Here is an 8,371-nt window from a genome sequence, read left to right as displayed (position 1 = left end):
ATGAGAGCCCACTGTCAAGCTATTGACAATAAAGAAGCGCTTGTTGGGAGGCAACCCAATTTTTATTTATCTAATTTTATTTTTCTATTTTACTGTTATTTTATGTTTTATTAGGTTCATGATCATGTGGAGTCACGAAAAAAATACAAAAATTAAAAACAGAATCAAAAATAGCAGAAGAAAAATCACACCTTGGAGGAAGGACTTACTGGCATTTAAACGCCAGTAAGGAGCATCTGTCCGGCGTTCAACGCCAGAACAGAGCATGGATCTGGCGTTGAATGCCAGAAACAAGCAACATCCTGGCATTTGAACGCCAGGAATATGCCCTAAGGAAAGCTAGCGCTGAACGCCAGGAAGAAGCATGGAACTGGCATTCAACGCCAGAAACATGCTGCAATTGGGCGTTGAACGCCCAAAATGAGCATCACTTTGGCGTTTAAATGCCAGAATTGTATGCTAAGGCATTATACATGCCTAATGGGTGCAGGGATGCAATTCCTTGACACCCCAGGATCTGTGGACCCCATAGGATCACCTCAGGATCTGTGGATCCCACAGGATCTCCACCCACCTCAACTCACCTTCTCTCTTCTTCACCAATCACCTCAATCTCTCTTCACCACTCACACCCATCCATCTCTTCCCCACCCAATCCCACCCACATGGCCGAAACATACACATCTCTCGCTCTCCTCCATATCTTCTTCCATTCTTTCTTCTTTTGCTCGAGGGCGAGCAACATTTTAAGTTTGGTGTGGTAAAAGCATAGCTTTTTATTTTTCCATAACCATTGATGGCATCTAAGGCCAGAGAAACCTCTAGAAAGAGGAAAGGGAAGACAAAAGCTTTCACCTCCGAGTCATAGGAGATGGAGAGATTCATCTAAAGGGTCTATAGCTCAGTGGTAGAACATTTGACTGCAAATCAAGAGATCCCTGAGATACCTCAGGGGATAAATTTTCCTCCACACAATTATTGGAAACAACTAAGGATAGGAGCACCAAAATCACTAGGGATCATGCAACAGAAGCAAGGAAGAAACATAGAGGAGCTCAAAGAGCACCATTGGTCCTTCAAGATGGCGCCACTCTCACTAAGGTGGACTCATTTCTTGTTCTTATTTTCTCTACTTTTCGGTTTTTATCTTATATGTTTATCTATGTTTTGTGTCTCTACTTCATGATCATTAGTAGTTAGTAACCATGTCTTAAAGCTATGAATAATTCCATTAATCCTTCACCTCTCTTAAATGAAAAATGTTTCTAATTCAAAAGAACAAGAAGTACATGAATTTCGAATTTATCCTTGAATTTAGTTTAATTATATTAATGTGGTGACAATACTTTTTGTTCTCTGAATGAATGCTTGAACAGTGCATATTTTTGATCTTGTTGTTTATGAATGTTAAAATTTTTGGCTCTTGAGAGAATGATGAATAAGAGAAATGTTATTGATGATCTGAAAAATCATAAAATTGATTCATGAAGCAAGAAAAAGCAGTGAAAAAGCAAAAGGCTTGCGAAAAAAATGGCAAAAAAAATAGAAAGAAAAGAAAAAGCAAGCAGAAAAAGCCAATAGTTCTTAAAACCAAAAGGCAAGGGTAAAAAGAATCCAAGGCTTTGAGCATCAAAGTATAGAAGGGCCCAAGGAAATAAATCAAGGCCTAAGCGGCTAAATCAAGCTGTCCCTAACCATGTGCTTGTGTCATGAAGGTCCAAGTGAAAAGCTTGAGACTAAGTGGTTAAAGTCATGATCCAAAGCAAAAAGAGTGTGTTTAAGAGCTCTGGACACCTCTAACTGGGGACTCTAGCAAAGCCGAGTCACAATCTGAAAAGGTTCACCCAGTTATGTGTCTGTGGCATTTATGTATCCGGTGGTAATACTGGAAAACAAAGTGCTTAGGGCCACGGCCAAGACTCATAAGTAACTGTGTTCAAGACTCAACATACTTAACTAGGAGAATCAATAACACTATCTAAAATTCTAAGTTCCTCTAGAAGCCAATCATTCTAAACTTCAAAGGAAAAAGTTAGATGCCAAAACTGTTCAGAAGCAAAAAGTTACAAGTTCCGCTCATCTAATTAGAATTAATATTCATTGATATTTTGGGATTTATAGTATATTATCTTCTTTTTATCCTAATTGATCTTCAGTTGCTTGGGGACAAGCAACAATTTAAGTTTGGTGTTGTGATGAGTGGATAATTTATATGCTTTTTGGCACTGTTTTTAGGTAGTTTTTAGTATGATCTAGTTACTTTTAGGGATGTTTTCATTAGTTTTTATGCTAAATTCACATTTCTGGACTTTACTATGAGTTCGTGTGTTTTTTCATGATTTCAGGTATTTTCTGACTAAAATTGAGGGACCTGAGCAAAACTCTGATAGGAGGCTGACAAAGGACTGTGATGCTGTTGGAATCTGACCTCCCTGCATTCAAAATAGATTTTCTGGAACTATAGAACTCCAAATGGCACGCTCTCAACGGCGTTGGAAATTATACATCCAGAGCTTTCCAGCAATATATAATAGTCCATACTTTATTCGTAATTAGATGACGTAAACTGGCGCTCAACGCCAGTTCCATGCTGCATCCTGGAGTCAAACGCCAGAAACACGTCACGAACCAGAGTTGAACGCCCAAAACACGTTACAACTTGGCGTTCAACTCGAAGATAAGCCTCAGCTCATGTAAAGATCAAGCTCAGCCCAAGCACACACCAAGTGGGCTCCGGAAGTGGATTTCTGCATCAATTACTTACTTCTGTTAACCCTAGTAGCTAGTCTAGTATAAATAGGACGTTTTACTATTGTATTGGACATCTTTGGTCTCAGTTTTATTTTATTATTCATCTTAGGAGACTATTGATCACGTTTTGGGGGCTGGCCATTCGGCCATGCCTAGACCTTCATCACTTATGTATTTTCAACGGTGGAGTTTTTACACACCATAGATTAAGGGTGTGGAGCTCTGCTGTACCTCGAGTTTTAATGCAAGTACTTTTATTTTTATTCAATTCAACTTATTCTTGTTCCAAGATATTCATTGTACTTCAACTTGATGAATGTGATGTCCGTGACACTCATCATCATTCTCACCCATGAACGCGTGACTGACAACCACTTCCGTTCTACCTTAGACCGGGCGCATATCTCTTGGATTCCTTAATCAGAATCTTCGTGGTATAAGCTAGAATTGATGGCGGCATTCATGGGAATCCGGAAAGTCTAACCTTGTCTGTGGTATTTGATACGTAAAAATTAGATTTCACGTACAACCGGCAAGTATACCGGGTCGTATCAAGTAATAAGACTCACAAAGAGTGAGATCGATCCCACGGAGATTGGTAGATTAAGCAACTTTAGTTAAATGGTAGATTTAGTCAAGCAAACATAGTTTTAATTTCATGAGCATTTTGATTTTTTGAACATAATTGCAAGAATATAATTGACACAGAATGTAAAGAACTAGAAGATAGAAATAAAGTGAAAGTAAATAACGGAAACTTAAATTGCAAGAAACTTAAATGACATCAAAATAAAATAAAGTGCTGAATTCTAAAGAGCAAGAGAGTAAGAAATAAAGAAACAGAATGTAAATGACAAGAATAATAAATTGCAAGAATGTAGAGGGAAGTGGGTAATGGGTTTTCAAACACTAAGAACAAGAGAAATGAGAATTAATGATAGAGAGGATCATTAGGGATCAGAGATGCAAGTTTTCATGAATTGATGTTAGTCAAATCCCTCTCAATCATGGGTATAGATCCATGGCAAGTGGGTGATTAAATCCCAATCTCTTGGTGATTCAATCTCTCTCAACATAACCAATTGCCACTCTCGTGATCTAATTGTTCATGAGAAGAGATGAAGCTCAATTTTAATCCAGCCACACAATTCCCTTAATCTCAACCAAGGAGAGTTACATCTCACATACTAACCAAAGTGTGTTGATTAAGGAAATCATGAAAGGATGAACTCTAAACTGAATTATGTGGCTCATTCCTCAAATTCACCACATAATTCATATAGATTAACCCCTCTCTCGATGGTGGGTGTTCTCCGGGTATCCTCCCGGAAGTGCTAACAAGTAAAAGTGCTAAAAGTATGAAAAAGTTCTAAGTGTCAAAAAGTGTGTAAAAGTCCTCTGCCTCCTTGCCAAGCTTGATGTATTCTCAAGGCTTCTTGCTCCAATTCTTGCTCCATGACCTTCTTGCTTCATTACCTATCATTAACCAAAGAATTTGCTTCAAAGTTTTGCCATTCTATGCAACAATTTTCAAGAGATTCATTCATGCTAATTCATTTGTCAACTCCTTGAATTCTTTGCACAAATATGGCCAAATTCCACCTAGTTCTTGGTTCATGAATGCATGGAGAGAAAACTCACACAAATGCTTGTTTATTTCAAAGAAAGTGAATGAAATTAAGCTAAAACTACTTAAACTAACTAGCTAATATAGCAAATATGCAAATGCATCAGTATTCCGAGTAGGATTCTGGGATTGAATGACTGTGACGAGCTTCAAACTCGCGATTGTTAGGCGTTAGTGACAGACGCAAAAGGATCAAGGGATTCTATTCCAACATGATCGAGAATTGACAGATGATTAGCCATGCTGTGACAGAGCATTTGGACCATTTTCACTGAGAGGATGGGATGTAGCCATTAACAATGGTGATGCCTACATACAGCTTGCCATAGAAAGGAGTGACAAAGATTGGATAAAGACAGTAGAAAATCAGAGATTCAGAAGGAACATAGCACCTCCATACACCTATCTGAAATTCCCACCATTGGATTACATGAGTAACTTTATCTTTATTTTCTATTTAATTTATTATTATTATTCGAAAAACCAAGAATCTCTTAAATTAGTTAAATCTGCCTGACTGAGATTTACAAGATGACCATAGCTTGCTTCATACCAACAATCTCTGTGGGATCGACCCTTACTCACGTAAGGTATTACTTGGACGACCCAGTACACTTGCTGGTTAGTTGTGCAGAGTTATGACAAAGTTGATTTATGTTTGAGAGCACCAAGTCTTTGGAGCCATTGTTGATGATCATAATTTCGTCCACCACTCCTCTTCTCTTTTTTTTTATCCGTTTCCTGTTCTAAAATAGCTGCATGATCAGAAAATTAGTAAGAACTCAATAAAATTCGAATAAGTAAGAAAACTACTACTACGAAAAATAACTAAGAATGAAAAGGAACGATCATACCACAGTGGGTTGTCTCCCACCAAGCACTTTTAGTTAAAGTCCTTAAGTTGGACATGTGGTGAGCTCCTTGTCATGGTGGCTTGTGCTTGTACTGATCCAGGAATCTCCACCAATGTTTGTAATTCCAATGACCACTGGGATTCCAAGCTAGGCGCATAACGCCTTTGAGCAAGTTAAAGCAAGTGACAAGGCCCCAAGGGTGTTGATTGTGGGAATGAATTCCAGGGTCCCAAACCTTACTTTTACACCGGTCTTCTTGTGGATCACCATTGTTCCTACCGGGTGGCAAGCAATCTGAATTCTCGCAGAGACATCCAAACAACCTTCTAGTCACATTCAATTGAGCTCTATACCAATCCTTGCACTTCAATTTGGAGCATGCAACCATATTGAACCTTGCTTGACAACTCTTGCCACTAACCATCTTCCTCTTACTCTTAATGCCACAAAGAGCTCTAGGTTGACCATCTGTCTCCAATAGCCCATATTCAAGTGGGAAAGTAAAGGTTAAGGATAGGAATTTTACCCACTTTGTTTTGGATGGTGATGGCTTTGGAAGAGGTCTTGCAAGCTCCACTCCCTTGTGTTCTTCTTTGAATTCATCTACCTCTTTGCAAGCTTCCTCAATTTCAACCGCTTCCTCTTGGTAGCTTTCTTCTAATTCAATCTCTTCTTCATTGCTTACCAAGGGCATGGGAGATTGTGCATCTTCCTCTTCTTCCATATGTGAAGGTGGAATATTCTCTAATTCACTGGAGTATAAACTCCTTTGATTGGTTTCCTCACTTTCTTCCATAGGATCTTGCATTGTATCTCTTGGGAAGAAATTTGCTTGTTCTTCTCCCTGGTTCTTGATCATCGTCTGTACATATTTCTCTACATTTTTGACACTTGTCTTTATATCATGTAAGAATTCTTTCATGAGAAGATCAAGACTGATGGTATTTGAGATGGATAAGGAGATGGGGGCTCTTGATATGCATAAGAAGGAGATGATGGTTCTTGATAAGTGTAAAAAGAGGATGGTTCTTGGTATGAATAGGAAGATGGTAGCTCTTGATATGGGTAGAAAGATGACGGTTCTTGATATGAATATAGAGATGGTGGTTCTTGATATGAATATAGAGGTGGTGACTCTTGATAGTTGGAACATAGAGTATTGAAGTTCCTTTGGTTTTGACTTTGCCAACCAAAATTTGGATAGTTCCTCCATCCACCATAATATGAATCACTACTTGGGTGTGAGTAGTAACCCATGTGATCTCACTCCATTATTTTTTCTTAGCACAAAACACCAAAAAGGATTAAACGAACCATGTGGTAAACAGAAAAACAAAGAAGAAAGAATAGAATTCTAAGAATTAAAATAAAACTAATTAGGAAACACCAAACTTAATTTCAGAAATTAAGAAAAATATTGGTGCTATTTATTTATTTAAATTTTTTTCGAAATTTTTTTATATAAAATTTAAATAAAATTAAAACTAAAACGGCGAATCTAAGCAATCAAACAACTAATAGTTGTTAATCACAGTCAATCCCCGGCAACGGTGGCAAAAACTTGGTGCGGTGTTTTATAACCCACAAACTAACCGGCAAGTGCACTGGGTCGTACCAAGTAATACCTCAGGTGAGTGAGGGTCGATCCCATGAGGATTGACGGATCAAGCAACAAGGGTTGATTGATTGTCTTAGTTAGACAAACAGAAAAGAGTGTTTTGGTATTCAAAAAGCATTAAACAGTAAATTAAGAATTTCAGAAAGCAAGCAGCAATGAGTTGGGAATAAAATATAGAGAAAACAGTTAAGGTTTTAGAGTTATCTATTTTTCTGGATTAACTTTTCTCACTAACTAATTTAATTATGCAGGATTTAATTTATGGCAAATTGTATGTGACTAGACCCTAATTCCTTAGACCTTCCTAGTCTCCTCTAAAATTCATTAACTGCCAATTTCTTGGTCAATTAATTCCAATTAGTGGGTGATAATTAATTTCTAGTTTATATGCCACAAAAACTCTAATTACCCAAGAAATAAAAGGATTATATGTCATGTATCCTGTTAAATTCAGATAATTAAAATTTAGGAGAATTTGTTTTCAAGTTGTTGTTCAAGTATAGAGCTTTTCCAAGTTATACAAGAACTCAAATAGAAAGAGGGTCAAACTTCCGTTCCACCCAAATTCATAAGATAAAGAGCGAAAAAAATTCTTAAATTATAAATCCATACATGAATAAAATTAGAAAGAGCAAATGAATCAATCTATACAATAGACAGAGCTCCTAACCTTAACAATGGAGGTTTAGTTGCTCATGGAATGTGGAATGTAAATTTGTATAGAATTCCCTAATGGAATCCCCTTCTGCAACCTCCACAATAGAAGAAAAGTCTCCCCCTTTTTATAACAAATCCTAATAAATTTAAAATCTAATATCTAAAATTAAGATAATATCTTTTCCTATGTTAAAATCAAATTTGAATTTAAATCAGAATTAACTAACTACTCCGCATCTTGTAACGTGGGGACCACTTGGCTTCACCGGATCCGCGCCTAACTTGGGTGCTAAAATGGGGCCCATAAATCACCCCCAACGTTTTCTGCATTTTCTGCACGTGGCGCATGTCGTGCGTACGCGTCAGTCACGCGTATGCGTCGCTGGTCTTCTTCGCAAGTCACACGGATGCGTCAGTCACGCGTACGCGTCACTGAGCAAATCTTCAAATCACGCGTACGCGTCAGTCACGCGCACGCGTTGCCATGGAAAGCTCTAAATCACGCGTACGCGTCAGTCACGCGTACGTGTCGCTCTTCGCTGCCATCTCCTTTTATTCTTGTGCTGCAGAAACTCCATCAAATCTAGCCGAATGCTACCTAAAATAAATAAAATTGCAAAGACTCAAAGTAGCATCCATATTGGCTAAAAGATAATTAATTCTTTATTAAACTCAACAAATTAGATGCAAATTCACTTGGAAAAAATAGGAAAGATGCTCACGCATCACCCTGGTCATCCAATCTGACGAAGGGTGAAGTACTAGCAGTTCATTCTCCTGACGATCCTACTCAAAATGCCATAAACAAGGTCGAATGTTCCAGATCAGAGAACACTGCTTCTTTGGATTCTAGCATATACCACA

The sequence above is a fragment of the Arachis duranensis genome, chromosome 9, assembly GCF_000817695.3.
Source record: "Arachis duranensis cultivar V14167 chromosome 9, aradu.V14167.gnm2.J7QH, whole genome shotgun sequence".
Taxonomy (NCBI): Eukaryota; Viridiplantae; Streptophyta; class Magnoliopsida; order Fabales; family Fabaceae; genus Arachis; species Arachis duranensis.
This window is presented reverse-complemented; position numbering follows the sequence as displayed.